Source organism: Mauremys mutica, chromosome 14 (genome assembly GCF_020497125.1).
Source record: "Mauremys mutica isolate MM-2020 ecotype Southern chromosome 14, ASM2049712v1, whole genome shotgun sequence".
Classification (NCBI taxonomy): domain Eukaryota; kingdom Metazoa; phylum Chordata; order Testudines; family Geoemydidae; genus Mauremys; species Mauremys mutica.
Genome location: NC_059085.1, coordinates 34,299,453 through 34,317,138, shown reverse-complemented (window position 1 = coordinate 34,317,138; position 17,686 = coordinate 34,299,453). Strand labels below are relative to the sequence as shown.

At 37.1% G+C, this 17,686-nt stretch overlaps 1 protein-coding gene across 3 annotated transcripts in view; it reads right to left on the bottom strand.

The window, feature by feature from the left end:
- The window catches only part of WWOX (WW domain containing oxidoreductase), a 647,484-nt gene that overhangs the window by 442,608 nt on the left and 187,190 nt on the right, over window positions 1-17,686 (bottom strand). The window lies entirely within an intron of this gene.

Here is a 17,686-nt window from a genome sequence, read left to right as displayed (position 1 = left end):
TTAAATCCTTTCACTCATCATTTAAAAACAGTGTCCTTTTCTGAAGACCAATTGAGGACATGTATTTAACAGCAAGTCTAGATGATAGACCATTGGTGCCAAGTTCCAGGAAGTTCAAGGGCTCAACCAACTGACAATATTTATAATTTGCAAAAACAAAAACTGTGATTCACCCAGCTATCTGTAACGTAGTTGTACAGACAGTAAGGTGTTCTGGTTCGACCATTACACACAGAGAGACGACAACAGGTGTTTCAGCAATGCAAATAGAATCCAAGAGATTAACATTCCCCATTCTCTTCTCTCTGTTTTGCTGCTCAGCCTGACAGAGTTTCATCTGCTATGGACTGTTAGGTACAGAGGCCAGTGGGGATTGCTGATATTTAATTTATATATTTATGAAACACACCCTTCATAATAGATTCTGCACCATCAAGTGCATATAGCTCAACTCTAACTGGGTGAACCTATTGCTGTTGCCCTCACCCCATTCCACCTTTTGTCTAATTCTTTTTCATGCAATTTGTCTGACATTACGTTGTAATGTCTCTTTGGGACAGAGACTTTGTCTTCTATGTACAGAGCCTAGCACAAGAGGCCCAGATCCTGACTAGGCCTTTTTGACAACACCTTAATACATAGAAATAAATATTTAGTCTACTTTCGCATTCTTCACTCAAGTGGTCCCCTCCTTTCCAATTGCTCTTCCCATCTCTCCTTAACTTCTCCAAATGACAGATGATGACACAACCAGTGGATCAAATTTAGTGATGAATCCTGGTCAAGTGCCACCTGAGGCACATTGTGCATACACTAAAAAGAAGTGACAATAATACCTTATAAATATATTTTCTATCAAAAAGCCACACTGAGATTTTTAAAGTCATGGCTCATCTTTTATCACAGGAAATTAAAGTTAAGAGATGCCACTGCCATCAGCCAATGCCATACAAACCCAAAGCCACACATCTGATTTGTGTTTTTCTTTATTAATATAGTGATGAATACATGCATGAGATTTTCTTCCTCATGCTTTAGTACTAATTTTGGTACAAACAGATAACACTTAAATTCCAGGCAATTTATGCCACAATTAATTGCTTCCATGCATCATCAAACTTTAATTCAACCCAAAATTTTATTTTTCTCCTTAAAAGCAGTTGTTTTTGGATAACTCAGATACAAATGCTTTCATTGTGCAGTGTGATAATTCTCAAAGAACCAAATATCTTATCTTAGCAAAGACAAATAAAACAAAAGTTCAGTGAGTTTCCGGGTAGATAAGAATAAAAGCCACTGCCATTTAATGAAGTGAAAATCAAAGCGTATTTATGAAATTACTGCATTTATAGTGTTATGGCAAATTTTACTGCATCATTTCTGAAGAAGACTGACAGGGTTACATGCTCAAGTAAATATACTAAAGACACAATAATGTCACTTTAAAGCAACACCACTTTTGATGTTCTTGTATTTTTGTTGCACTGTGACTATTAAGATGCATTGCCTCATTTCTTGGAAATGAAAAAGGGAAATGTAACTAGTTCAAGCTACCATGTAACTTTACAACAACTGACAGTAACTATAATATACGCCAGTTTGTATTAAGATGTTATTGCACCTTTCCAGTTCTAATCGCCAATTATGACTCTATTAGTCCTACTTGGCAGTTCATCTGCTCCTGCATCAGCTAAGGGGGACTTGGAGACGGACCTCTGATCTTCATGTTTCCGCTTCAGTGAGTGCTCAGCACAGCGGCTGTCATCTTGAGACATTGAGGAGGTAAGGCATTGCCTTTTCTAAGATAACTACACCTGACCTTACAACAATTTACTAAGGAAATACCTGCCTAATGGCAGTGGGAGTGCAGTTTCTTTTACACTCACAACGGCACTGCAAATTAGAGACAACAGGATAAATCTATGACCAGCTCACTAGACACTTCATTAAATCACTGTTCCCTTGCCTTGTAGAGCACTAATAGAATCACAGCCCTCGTTAGCTACTGAATAAAAGATCAATCACACACTTTGAGAGCTTTTGCTACCAGCTTCCAGAGGAAACAAGGGGGGGAAAAAGACATATTTAGGATCATCAGTAAGATTCTGAATGGCCTCACTGCAAGTTGGTTAAATTACCTTTTCCACAACTGGCTCTGACTGTAATGCTCAGAGGAACTTGTTAAGTCTGCTTTCAAAAGCTGCTCTTTAATATATGACTACCAGGCCCTGGTCAAAAGTTCATAATGTGCATATGTAAAAAGGTACTAAATTGCCTAAGGGCTAAAACCAGAGGAGTTTAATTGCAACAAAATGCTGAAAATGGTCTGTTGAGGGTCCTTCTATTGGGATACTGCTGGCACTAGCTGATTGAAGTACAGAACATAAAAGCCTTATAACAATATTTCCTTAAATGCAATTGAAACTGCTAGCAGTTGCTAGTGCATATATGCTGTGACTGAAGAAAAACACAGATCCTCCTCTAAGATAAATAAAGAATTAAGAACTCCTACAATTCATAATTCAACACAATGTGGATAAAAAGGAGAATTCAACAACAATAAATATATGTTCAGTGATGTAGGTCAAACTGTGTAGATAATACATAGTTACAGTAGGAATGTAAGTACATAAGTAAGCACTTTTAAACTAGTGCCTGATAAGACCCTTACAATTAAAGCTGGAGAACAGTTTGCATCTGTCCCTATTTTTCCATGCTCAGAATTTTCAAAAACAACCATCTAAGGGACTAAAAATTTCCTTGGTTGGCCTGGGCCTGAGTAATTTTTTATTTATTTAGTAGTTTGAGAAAAGTCCCTTTCGTCATTTCTGAGTTCAGAAAGGACAGAAATATACACATTTAAAAAAAAAAATCAAACCCTATTTCCTTTTTATATTGTTTTGTTTTTAACATAGAACAGCAGAAGAAATGGCTTAACATCTGAAATGTGGCTAGGAATGATATAGTCCTCATTAAGATCTAATACACTTGCTGGCTCAAAGAAAAATAGTTTTGATTTTAACAAAAATTATGAGCATTTTAATCACTGCATACAAAGCATACAGGCTAGATTATTTTTTTCTTCTACGTATACGTTCATATTTAAAAATGCATTGCTCACATAACTAACAGTTGAGCCCACAATGGTTTCCTGATTATAAACTTTCATACTTTCAAAATTATCATCAATTCTCTTCAAATTTGACTTGTTATGTAGATCTTATTAAGACTTACAAGTCAAGCGAGATTTGGAGAAATTTAGCCCAATATCTATGGTTAAGAACATTCCTCCCTCATAATCAATTTATTCAAAACTACATCAGACAAGAACATGGGGAAGGGGAATCTTTTCTTTCTAGGGAGTGGTAGATTCTCCCTCATTAGAATTATTTAAATCAAGACTCAGTGTCTTTCTAAAAGATGTGCGATACCACAAACAGAAATGGGTTGGTGCAGAATTTAGTGGGTGAGATTCTGTGGCATGTGTAATACCGGAGGCCAGACTAGATGACCATAATTACCTCTTTTGGTCTTAAAAATCTATAACATGTTCTAGCTTTGATCTGTTCTAAAATTAGGTGAGATGGTCCTATGATTTACTTACTTTAAACACCAATCATCTTAAAACTGCCAAACTGATCTTCATGTTTGGCTTCATTGTTAAGTCTTGTTGAGATCTACAAAACAAGCCAAGTTTTAAGAAAAATGGTTTACTACATGTTGTAAATTGGCAAAGTGAATCCTAAACTGAGACAAGTAACTGAGGCTGTTCTGAATCTCATCCCTCCTGCACAGCTGGTGTCTTATAGCCTCTCCTCTGTCTTTCCATTCAGTCTTTCCATTTGTGTGTTTTTTCCCCCTGGTTTGTTTACTTTCACAGTTTAAACTTATATGACAACTCAAGCAGCTTACATGGATCTAAAGCCTAGGATAGGTTTAAAGGTGCCTTATATCAGTTAAAGGTCTTATATCTTTTAATCCGTTTAAGATGGTCAAGTGCTTTAGATTAGTCTTAGCTTTTATAACTAAGCTAGAATTCTGGAAAACAACAAAGGGATGGCAGGCTGGACAAGGAGTGAGAGACACAATCATTTGTTTTAATTCTGTGTTTGTAAGAGAATATATATACAGAAGTGTGTACTTAATACAAATAGGTACTAGGCAACTTTTAGTCAACTGGTAACTATGAAGACATCAAATGTGCTGGCAATTAATTACAGACAGGAATCAGTTTTCATTTTCCTAGTGGAACTAATACGTTAAGACGAATGGGAACAAAAATTGTACATTTCCCCCTCTCTTTCCTTCTGCCAGCACAGTATTTGAGCTACTTGCCAACATTCATGATCTATCCTTTCCTTGTGAGGTAAGGAAGTATTTTCCCCATTGTAAAGATGGTGAGCTGAGGCAAAACAGACTAAGCAACTTGGACAACATAAGAACTCTCCCTACCCCAGACAGAGGAACTTAGCTCAGATCTCCTGATTCCCAGTCCACAGCCTTTACCACAGGTCTTTAAGAAAATTATATGGACAACAGATGCCCAGAAAGAAGCAGCATGACTGACTGACCAAGTATCTTGCAATGTTTGGCATATGGTGTTGTACAGGCACTTAGCTGAATATTATTTATCATCATCATCATCTGAAATGCATTGACTTTATCAGATACATCTGTTTTGTTGTAATTTCCATATTGGTAAGTATAGATTGCATACACAAAAACTATAATACTAGATGTACCAGTTCAAGGAAGGGGTTTACACTAAATGGAAGAGGTGGGCTTTTGTTTGTTTGTTTGTTAAGTTTGGTACTCACATTTAAGTATTCACATTTATGTACCAAATCCCTATATGAGTGAGCAAATCAGGTGTTGGTATGTGCAAATGGCTAGTGAGCTTTCCAACAAGCTATTTGTTGAAGACTCAAAATGTGCCTAAATGAAGTACAAGATGTATCCTTGTAATTGTGTAATCCTAAACTTAAAAAACCTGACCCTAAATATCTAAATATATTAATGAGATTGAGGTCATACATGAAAGTTTGAGACCTGATTGTACAGCTAGAGGAAATTACCCTTCCAATAACAAATGGCATAATTTTCAACTTCTATTAGTCTGAAAAGTGCTTCAAGCTTCACCATTGGATGGCTCAGACGAAGTCCAATGAGGAGGAAACAAAATCCAAAACATTGTTGTAAATAAGCCATCTTCCAATGAAGTATAACAGGAAAGTTCACTCCAAACAGCCCAGGCAGACTTTGCATAAAATTTCATGAAGACAAAGCTCAAAACAGAGACCTTATGCTCAGATAGGGAAAATTGCAATCCCAGTGACATATGGCACGATCTTCAATTCTTTGTTGCTGCAAAGGAATTTATGACTGATCAAAGACTTAGAATTAGCAAATTGCATCGTATGACTTGGTTTTGAGCCAAACTGCTTTGGTGAACTTAAGGCAATAGACACAGTACAGCATCAGGAGTGTCTGACCAGATGAAGGTCAATTTTTTTGCCAGTCTAACATACTTGTGAACGGATAGCAATCTCCATCTTAAATATATTAAGTATAGCCCCTGGAAGTAGTACTTCCATGAGAATTCCATTTTTAGAAGTATCCGTTCTTAAAGACAGTATTTCTAGAAGTGCTATAAAACACAGAGGTCCACAACTCTGTTAAACAAACCCTGCACATCCAAGATAAGTAGGTTCTGATTTTCTAGATAAATAATTATTTGTATACATTAAAAATGACTTTACTTTTAAATAAAAAATAGCAAAGCTGGATGATACATCTCTCTCATTTCAATGTGATGCTTTTGCAATTAATTTAATTCCTCATATACTGTATATAGATTTTTTGACATGCACAGAGGATTCTGCTATATCAATACTGGTATTAAATAACTGCAAAAAAATGTTGTCACTAGAATAATGGATGGAATTTGACTGTGCTGTTTATATTTATTGTCATGCTACTTGTCAAGAAAAGATTGATGCTACCATTCTAAAAATTCCTAGAAACAGCAAAAAAAAAATGGTCAGGAAATCCCAATGGCTTGAGTCTTATAATTCTCAAACTGAAATTTTAACAGGTAGGAAAATCTATGGTGACCCTGATTATACTATATGCTTATTCTTTTCACATTAATCTGAATAAATAATAGATTGGATTATTGTGTGCTTTTATATTGAACAAAGAATGATCAATTCAGCAATATTTATTCACATTTCCTCCCGAATCAAATAAAAGACTGAGTAGATTCAACCTTTTTCCCGTGCATTCTAAATAATCTGAGATCATGCCATCCAACACCCTTTAAAAAAGTAAGGAACTATCTTTTAAAGTTGGCAAAACACATTAGATGTGGTTTTTATTTTATTTTTTTTATTTTTGGGGGGGGGGGACAAATCTTCCTCTATTCTTGAAAAATATTCTAAGCTGTGCTGACATTTAAAAAAAAATGCTTTTCCAGGTGTGACAATACTGGTATATGTTAAACAATGTCAAAAAGGATATAATAGTGAGAATACTAAGAAAATATTTTATAGCCCTCTGCATTTGATATACTGCAATTTTTTGTGTGTGGGGGGGGAGAATACTGCAAATATACTTTTTTTTTTTTAAATGACTTAGCTCTAAAAGAAGGGACTTTCTAGTTCAGATTACTTGGATACTCTTACTGTTTACCCTTCCTGCCTTTTTCTAAAGTCAGAAGAGATTTCTCTCAGAACTTCAAATAAATAAGATATCCAGCTGCACAAACACTGTACTTTCTGTTAGATTACTCTGGCTTCTTAAGGAATATTTGACTTTCTCAAAATGTAAATGATTAAAGGGAACCCATCATATGAAACTGATTGGGGAAATGTTTAAAGCGGTATGGCACCTCTACAAATATGGTATAAAGAGAAATAAAAAGACCACGGTATGGTAAAGCATCTCAGGTATCCAAGGAGGCCTAGGGGAAATATTAATGTCACTAAATAAAACACCTTCCATTTAGGAAATAGTCTTTAAATTAAAATTCTATATAGAAAACTAAGCTTTTTTTTTTTTTTTAAATATATGCTACCTAACATACAGTAAATGTGGCCAATGAGATTTCCTGCACATCTGTCCGTTCATAAAGAACATCTTGGAAAAAAGCAGTTGAACTATGTTGTACAGTACATAAATGTATACAGTTCTGTAGGCCATACCTCATTAACTGAAGCAGCATAAACATGTTTTATTATGCAACTCCACAGTGTTTTTTAAAAAATGGGTTGCATGTTATTGGCCTTTGCAAGGCAAATACAAACATGGTGAGCTTTGTCCAAATACATGGCTCCTTGTGGATCAGCAGTTCAATATGCCAAAGGGCTCTGTGGCAGTCCAGATACCACCAGGTAGGCAACTTTCAAAATTATAGGACATAGGCCAAAAAGCAGATGCAAATATGATTTTAAAGGCCAGAAAGATCAAATCTATGGAGGCAAAGACTTTCTCATTTAAACTCCAACTGCTTCATAGTCAAATGGCACAGTTGAGAAAGTGAATTCAGATGTGGTGTGGCGTGGCATCACTTCTTTCAGGGAATCAATAGAAGCTCTACATGATAACATTCACAGACAAAAATGCTCCCCATATCTTGGACTCTAAACTAGATCAATTAAACTTTAGTTTTAAAAACCAGAGGAAGTCAATGCACACTATGGAAGGACACTAATTTATTACAAGCAGCAAAGAATCCTGTGGCACCTTATAGACTAACAGACGTTTTGCAGCATGAGCTTTCGTGGGTGAATACCCACTTCTTCGGATGCAAGTCATGTTCTTTATGAACAGACAGATGTGCAGGAAATCTCATTGGCCACATTTACTGTATGTTAGGTAGCATATATTTAAAAAAAAAAAAAAAAAAAAAGCTTGCATCCGAAGAAGTGGGTATTCACCCACGAAAGCTCATGCTGCAAAACGTCTGTTAGTCTATAAGGTGCCACAGGATTCTTTGCTGCTTCTACAGAACCAGACTAACACGGCTACCCCTCTGATACTTAATTTATTACAGTGCTGTTTAATTCAGGTTTCTTATGGTCTTCTTTCAGCTATTTCTATGCAATCCACCATTATTAAGATATTATCATGTCTTCTACAATTTGGCATGTCAGACAACTGTAACTGGAAACCAAATATGCCATTTTACATCTTAACCTAAGATTTCTTTTTCATATTTCATGTCACTTATAGCATAGTAATTTCAGTAGGTAAAAGTGTCTGGTTAAACTGAATTCTCTCATGTATTTTATTATTTGGCTGTTTTTAAAATATCAACTATGTGTATGTTATAATAGTTGTGACTTCCTCTGAAAGGCTAAAAGTGAAATTAGCATACAAAATAGTTATGAAACTTAACTTTTTAGAAAAGGTGCTGAGCAACTCATTATTGGCTAAAATTCAAGTATGAGTAGTTTTGATAATCTTTTCAGAATGTATGTAATAGATTATAAATGCTGCATTATAATACTGCAATGTATTGACTATTATTCTGATTACAGAGACCTCTTCTATGAAAATATTATCTCTATTATTGTCTTGTTACTGAGAAGAAGAATGATCAGATGCTTAAAGTGCTAGCCTGGAACTTGGAAGCCCTGGTTCAATTCCCTGCTCCATCACAGACTTCCTGCATGACCTTGGGCAAGTCCCCTTCATTTCTCTGTGACTTGGCTCCCCATTTGTAACACAGGAATAACAATACTTCCCTGTCTCACGGGGTGTTGTGAAAACAAGTACATTAAAGATTGTGAGGCAGAGGCACTCAGAAACTTGTAATGGGGGCCATGTCAGTAATATAGACATGGTTTAATGCAATTTAAATTATAAAGGGGATTAGTAGAGACCATCTTTTACTTTGTACAGAGTCTAGCACAGTAGGCTGCTGATCCTGACTTTATGAAAGTATTGCATAGAGGACCCAAACTAATAATTAGAAATAATTATGACTGGTGTACACTGCAGCCAAGATAATCTCTGTTTGAGCATTTACCAGACACCCACCCAGTGGATCTAATGGAAAGATGCAGTTTTAAATATTCAGAGGAGACCTCCTTGAAATCCTGTTTCAGGAATAAGTACAGACTTATGTCTGTGATCAAATCAGTGCTTTTTGGATATTTGTCCCTATCACATAAGTAAAACAAGTTAGCATGATTGGCAGTATCTGACGGAGGCTCAATCAAGACAAGTGGATGGTTGGGGTGCTAACAGTTTAGAGTGAGGTACTTTTGGAAAGTACCTTGAAGCATCGCAGCACTGGTTTAGGTGTTGGCTGCCTCTTCCCTGTGCTAATAGCCACTCAGTTTCATAAGCGCCAAATTAATTCATCCAAAAATAACTGAAGAAAAAAAAATAACCTTCATAATAATCTCCAAAAAGGGCTTCTGAGCATTCAGGGTTGCCTGTCTATTTACACAGGATGACCTCATTGCTGAATTTTCATGATCAACTAGTGATAAACAAAATCTACTACTTATTTGCCTAGAAAGCACTGGAAGAACCAAGCATGTATATTTAATTTTTTTCACTGGTTTGTACAACTCAGATATGCCATAAATAAATCAAAAGGTTTGAAGTGCATGTTTTCCTTGCATTGTAATTCCCACCTTTTTTCAGGCATTTAACATGCTCCAGCTAAGTGTCTCACTGGCCTGCTGAGAAACCCTTGTTGATGAATCCTGATTTAACGTAAGCTACACAGAAGAAATATTTTATGATTTCCCTTTTCATGTAAGCAAAAACTGAGCTAAGTTGTTTCTAACTACAGCCTTGGCAGTGGTACACTGTGATAAAAGAACAGAACTAATTTTAATAGAGCAGAACATATTTTGTACCAGTCAGAATGGTGGGGAGAGGAGAATGGGTGGGAAAAACTCCCCTGGACTTTAATGAGGTCAGAATTTCACCCAGTATTCCTTAGGTATTCTCTACAGTAAGCGTAAAGAATATCGAGAACACTACTGTAACATTATCTACTTACAAAGACGATATTGTAAAGAAATCGATGGCAATCCGTGTGTTTACGCAATACATTTGTCTGCCCACTTCTCTGCCCATTAAGGGTAGCTGAGGTGCCATTGCTCTTCAGAGGAAGAGTGCAAAGTATCAGAGCTATGTGATTAGGCAAAACCTGTTTAATAACCGAGTGTCTGACCAGACAGGCTCTGTCCTTGAACCATGGAGCAGATATAAAGAGATGCTACACAAGACTGGGCCATCCTGCCCCTAACTATTGCTAAAGTAAGCTTTAATATATGGGATAGTGTCATTTTGATAAGTGACGTTTCAGTAATAACCTGGTATTTGGCTGTTGCATTAAAGACTGTCTTATTCTTCTGTTTAGTGAGAATATTGATTCTACTATTTTTGAAGGGAAGGAGGGATGTGACTAGTTAACTTTAAATGATAAATTTTATTTCAGTGGACTGGATAGCAAGTAATCATTGTAGGAGGCCCCAAAACAGCAAGACTTTAAAATTTGGGCGAGATGGTCTGACTCCCCCAATCTGGTTGGTTGGGAGACAACGGAATATTTCATATACAAATTTTTCAGTAAAACCCAGCAGTACCCCCTGTTCAGGCTTGACCTGGGAGTGACTAAGTCTCTTTATGTGTGCAGAGTATTAGCCCATTTCTGGTCTGAAAGAGTTGGCTGTATCTGGGAGGCTGAGCACCAACACAGCCTTGAGATTTTTGGAGTCACCTGGCTTTATTTGGTTTTAAGAGGTGACCTTTCATCAAAAGAATGACCATCCCTTCCCTTTGCTTTATTGACCATTACACTCCTGTAACCTTTTGTGTTTAGCACATTTTTGGTCTATGTACCAGATTCCCTTAGAACTGTGTCCTGTGGGTATGCACACAGCACCTGCTATTTGCAGGAGTGGACACATCTTTGACTAACACAACACTTCCCATGTCTTACATTCTTTCTGGTTTTATCTTCTTCTGCAAAGATGTATGATATATGAGGATTTTCACCATGGACTAGAGAATAGAGTGGCAATGGCACATCCTAATGGGCAGATGAGCATATCTAATTAGGGCGGACAATTAATCACAGTTAACTCGCGATTAACTAAAAAATTAAGCATACATATTAAATATTATTTTAAAACTACCACTTCAAGTTTTATTTTTTTCACAGGCTGTAGATGTTTGAGACTACTGCACAGACCATGCCATCTTCTTTCTAACACACAAGGAGTATGTATAAATCATCCAATAAACAAATAAAAATCAGGCCAGTGAGTAACTCTTTTCCCATTAAAGTCAGCAGGAAATGCATTGGTGTTTAAACCCCAATTTTCAGTAAGTTTCTCTACTGTATATTTAAAAAATAAAAGTCAGATACACATAGCTTTTCTTTAACTTAAATTGTACTTTGGTTTATCAGTAGTGTCCAGAAATTTTAAATGGAGAGAGAAATCATGTCTCTATACTTGAGAGATGATCCACCTCGGATCCCTGCCTCCTTCCTCACTCCAGTACTCTCAAATCAGAACACTCCGCTGCACTAACCTTCTTTCCTTCCACTCCACAGTTTGAGTTCTACAGGTTCCATCTACCCTGTGTGCTGGGTAGCTATTACAATTATGCAGGCAGGTAAACAGATGCATTTGCATTTACTAAGGGTTACAACTAGACAAAAGTCATCCTGTGAGTGGAGATACAGCCACCACCACCCTGTCAGCTTGTGAGCTGGAATCTGCAGATCAACATTTTGTTCCTGTTTACTTTTTATATAATTATGAAAAAAAAATACAGACTCCTATGAGTTCTCTTCAAAAGGAACCACACACCCTGCAACTTTACATCAGAGCTAAACCCTCATACGTCCTCAGTCCAGCTTTACTCCTTTTCCCCTCTAACATCATGTTCTCAAACTAAGGACTCAGCAGGAAATAATGCTAAGGTCAGAGTGTAGTGTTCTTTTCAAAAGGAATTACCTACTTTTCTTCATACTCAAGACACCACAATGCACTTTTCAGTCATGAGCTATACAGCTACTAGTGGCCAAATACTAGCCTGACAAACACCCCCCTCATGCACTGACTTGTCTTGAGATTTTATATCCATATTTGAACGCAGAATTTGGGCCTAATTGTTCAGTAATTCATGGCAGCCATCATGAAATTAACAACAGTCGCACAGATCTTTGAACAATCAAATCTATTTATTTTAAGAGGGAATGTTGACCAGAATATAATTATCATCCCAGATTCTTTAAAAGAAGCCATGGAAACATTAAAGCTTTGGGGGGTTTCTATCAACGGCATGTACAAGTGGATCTTGGCTTGCCTTAGGACAAAATATGGCATCATTAAGGGTATGACTACACTGCAATGTAACCCAGAGTTAGTGGAACTTGAGTTAGCAGACAGTGGATTTGTTAACCTAGGACCTGAACATCTACACTCATTTGTAACCCCAGGTTAGCAATTGTTGAACCCTGGGTCCCAACCTGGGGCTCCAGAGTCTACACTGCATTATGTGGGCCCGAGTCCGAACACCCATATCCCAGACTTCCTAGAGCCCTTTCAAATTTGGCTGCTCTAGGCCTTAGTTCATGGTGCAGTGTGGAAAAATTTAACTGTCCAAAGGACAAAATATCAGCCCATGGGATTGTGGAATACTTTTTGGCAGACCCTCATAGTACGAGTCCAGTGGGGCTGCATCTACACGCAAAGCAATAGATCTTGAACCCTGACTCCCAGCTTGATTCAGGCTTGGAACCTGATTTGTGTGTAGACAGAAGGAGGGGCAGGCTTGAGCCTGAGTTCAAACCTTGGGCTTTAACTGCAGTGTAGGTATACCCTAAGGGTGCAGAACCCTCTCATCCCTTGAACGGCATTACAGTGTTGGCTTTAGAATTAAGTTCAAATCATTTTCTGACATTTGAATCCAGAACCTTTTAACTTCAGGCAAGAGTGCCAACTAATCAACACAAATAGAAATTTTAAATTCTTTACACAAATTATCTAATAAACTAAACGCTTAGTATTTAAATGAAATCCTTGAAGTAGTATCAGACATGAAACCAAAACATTTGATACCTCAACTACACTTCTGACGTCTAGAAGATCTGAGATGTGGTTGTAACTAAAATGCACTCCTTATATTTCTCAAAAGCACATAATTTAATAGTGAAACCCCCATTCTAAAATATTAATATTTTTCAAGAAAAAACATAGGCTGTATATCTATCGACCTCTTAGAATTTTTAAAAATTTTAAACTATAAATCTCTGTATGGCAGGTTATTCAAGGGCAGAATTATCCTGCTATGGCTAGCTGAGGTTAAGACATTGACATCTTGTGCTTTCCTAGCTATAATTTATAACTCTGCAACAGACCAGTGTTTTATTCCTATCCATTAAAAAGGGAGTAGCACATCTGTTAAAACTCTACTACAATGGCTGGCTTTGCATTGCAACAGGAAACGTAACCCAATCGTCTCAGAACTTCTACAAATTCTATTCCTTTTTTCATGTAAAAGGATTTGAAAATGTGGTTCACTGAAACATCTGTTAAGCTCTTGAAAACCTAACACATGATATTCTTTCTACTCTATTACCTGCCAACAAAAATATTTGGTTCTATGTAAGACTATAGCAAGAGTGTGATAATAGCACTCTCCTTCTATTTTTATATGCCACTGTACACTGACAAGATCATATGTGGTGACACTAGTTAATATATTCTGTATCAAAGTTTAAATCTTATGATAAATTTATTGAATTTTAATTATACAAGTGTCTAGCAAGAAGTCAGAAGGGGTTTTGAATGACAGATTTACATTAATTAAAAACACGAGAGACTATTTAGCCATGTCATTTTAAAGTCAACTTAATAACCTTGTGAATATTTTTGTTTTATAACTTATTTTTTAAAGACAGAAATCAAGCCAGCTGGGCACATACCTAGTCTATGTAACCATGTATTTCCTACCACTGTTACCTTCAGAATCCCTCCAATACTTCCATTTGTTCATCCACTTCTTGCAGTTTGTTGTCTTGAAGTAGATGGTAAGCTCTCCAAGGCAAGGCCTACTTTTTACTATATGATTGTATAATGTCAAGTAAAATAGGGACCTGGTCCTGATTATGGCTTCTGCTTGCTACAATAACAAAAGGACTATATAAATAGAACAGGACAGAGCTGCTGCTGCTGCTATTATTATCTGCCATAAAAAAAAAGAAAAAAAGAAGTATGGACATCCGTTTTAACTAATTTCAATATGTTTTGGTTTGGGAAAAGTTAGGGGGGGGGAGAATCCAATTTTCAATTTTCAAATTTCAATTTTCACTAGTTTAAATAGTATAAACATCTGTTGGAATCACCATGTTAACAAGTTTCAGCGGCAGAACACCTGCAAACTTCCTGTGAATCACTATGACCAGCATTGATACAATATATCACACATTACTCCACTGTAGGCAGCCATAAAAGAGGCTTGGATGGGGTGGAGTTGCATTACTTTCAGTATGATAATCCATTTACAGCAATAATTAAAATGGTAAATGTGCAAAAGCCTAAGATTGCAAAGAAAGATTAAGTTTAAGAAAGTTACTTAAGAGTATTCAGTAGTATAGTTAGACATCTGTAACACTATTCCTTAAAACAGGCACTTAAAATAGCCTGACTCCATGAAGAGTGCCCTAATTACTGTAACTAAAGTCACTACAGTCACAGCAAGTAACAGCAAATAAAAAGGTTTATATTAGAACACTTCTCTTCAATGCTTCAGGGAATCAGCTAAAACTAAGGCCTATAGGCAATGTTTCCTTGTACTAAATTCTGTCATGCAGAGTATTCTCATTGCCACATGCAAGAGGCCGCATGACCTCTCCCAAGAATGGAGATCTACAGTATGCGGCAACATTCATCTCTGAAGGAAACATACACTCTCACATTCAGATTGGAGCAACACCTCCTTTATGAACTTAACCACTAAAAAAAGGCATTTTTTAAAACACACAAGATAGACCTTTGCCCACTATTTGGATCAAAATGAAACATCTGATCAGCTGGTAAGCCGGTATAATTTATAAGTGTAATGTAAGTAAACAATTTAAAAATGCCATTAAGACATTATCACAAAAATAAATGTGAGAAAAATGAAAATAAAAAGCTCTCAGTAATTAGCAGTAACCTGTTTAGCAAATTATTGTGAATACACTAGAAGTGAAAATTTAAAGACTAGCTTTCCCAAAAGTTGGGCCTTTGAGCCCTACCTTATGTTACCCACCATTCTCAGTGCTTCTCTACTAAACCTTGTTTTGTGAAATAAAATGAAAAGCTTGATTCTTTTTAACTATTTCTATTGTAATAGCACTAAAAGGTCCCTGTCAGGATCAGGACCTCACTGTGCTAACCACTTGAGATGTTACACATATGCAACAAACTATGAACTATGGATTGTACATAATTACACAGATTCAGCATGTGACTCAGCCATTAATCTGACAAGCTATTGGGGGCAATGTTATTGATGGAGCTATTCAGGGATGATACCCGACTCCTGTCCTCTCCTTCCCTGCTTCTTTTCAAATTAAAATAATTGATTTTCTCTGTTTCCCTGGCTCAGAGGGAGAATGAGTTGTGCAACCTCACAACCACTGGCATCCATCACTGTGTCCATTGTAAGAGCGCCCGAGATGGGGCTGAACTACCACCAAGATAAGCTCGACTCAGTATGGGTATAGATACCTTCTTTACGCATCCTGAATGCTTGGTCTCAAACAGGATGGAGCCATTTTTTTTCCTTTGGGAATATCATTCCCTCTCAGTGAGCAAGTGATAAGAGACAGTCAATAAGGTTCAAAAGCAGGCAATTTTCAGCAAAGCCCATTTGACGGCACAGCAATCTCTTAATAAAGAAGAATGTTAGTGGTAGGCACGAAAGGCCTAGTTAACCTTCTTTGCTAACGGACCCAATCGAGTGTTCGCTAGAGTCCATGGCAAGACTCCCATAGACCTCAGTGTGCATTGGAAAGGACCCATTGTAGGGAATCAAACAGTAGGTAGACCCATTTTTAATGCATTACTTATAATCCTTTCAAACCATGAAGTTCTGTTAGCTAACTCATCATTCTAGGGGGGCTACTGAAATATTGTAATTATTAATCCATTTGTAATACAGTTTGTCTGAAAATATGTACAAAGGCTGCTGAAACTGTTCTCTAAAATGATACATCGGTGACTTTTGGGGGCAGGAGGAACCGGAGACTACTATATTGGCAACATAGCTCCTCAAATGGCAAACCTTGGACACACATCATGCATTGGGTACTTACAACTTTATCTCTCAACAAATTTCTTCGGATGAATCTAAGGGGCTTCTCTCCATTGAGTGGTATGTTTTAAATTCAGGCAAGTTTGCGGGTTATCCCAACACAACATAAGAACATAATAAGAACATAAGAAAGGCCGTACCGGGTCAGACCAAAGGTCCATCTAGCCCAGTATCTGTCTACCGACAGTGGCCAATGCCAGGTGCCCCAGAGGGAGTGAACCTAACAGGCAATGATCAAGTGATCTCTCTCCTGCCATCCATCTCCATCCTCTGACGAACAGAGATTAGGGACACCATTCTTACCCATTCTGGCTAATAGCCATTTATGGACTTAGCCACCATGAATTTATCCAGTCCCCTTTTAAACATTGTTATAGTCCTAGCCTTCACAACCTCCTCAGGTAAGGAGTTCCACAAGTTGACTGTGCGCTGCGTGAAGAAGAACTTCCTTTTATTTGTTTTAAACCTGCTGCCTATTAATTTCATTTGGTGACCCCTAGTTCTTGTATTATGGGAGTAAGTAAATAACTTTTCCTTATCCACTTTCTCAACATCACTCATGATTTTATATACCTCTATCATGTCCCCCCTTAGTCTTCTCTTTTCCAAGCTGAAGAGTCCTAGCCTCTTTAATCTTTCCTCATATGGGACCCTCTCTAAACCCCTAATCATTTTAGTTGCCCTTTTCTGAACCTTTTCTAGTGCTAGAATATCTTTTTTGAGGTGAGGAGACCACATCTGTACACAGTATTCGAGATGTGGGCGTACCAAAAAGAAGTGTCTGAAAACGTCTTAACAGTCAGTAAATTTCCATGCTCAGATAGTTAAAAATGGCTTCTACCTGTTGATAAACTGTATAGTAAATGTCTTGACCACACTTTGGTTCATTATGAAATACACTGAAGAGACCAAATAACCAATGTCTGACAGGTTTATTAATATGGTACATGAAAAAGAAGCTATATGATATAAGTCTACAAAGAGCAGTTCCATGCAGTGACATCACATTTACCTTATGCAAGTGTGATTTTACAAGTTACACATTTCTTTACATGAACTGAAAAACAACCCATTGGTATATTCCAGTTACCTAACTAGTTGTTCTGTTTCTTCCTTATCTTTGTTTTGGACACTAGAATTCCAGGTACTGATCCATTAAGGTACTTCCATAGCTTGTACTAAGACATAGGCCTGGTCTACACTGGCGGGGGCAGGGGGAGGAAATGATCTAAGATACGCAACTTCAGCTACGAGAATAGAGTAGCTGAAGTTAACGTATCTTATATACACTTAGAATCACTTACTTCATGTCCTCGCATCGCGGGATTGACGGCCACCGCTCCCACGT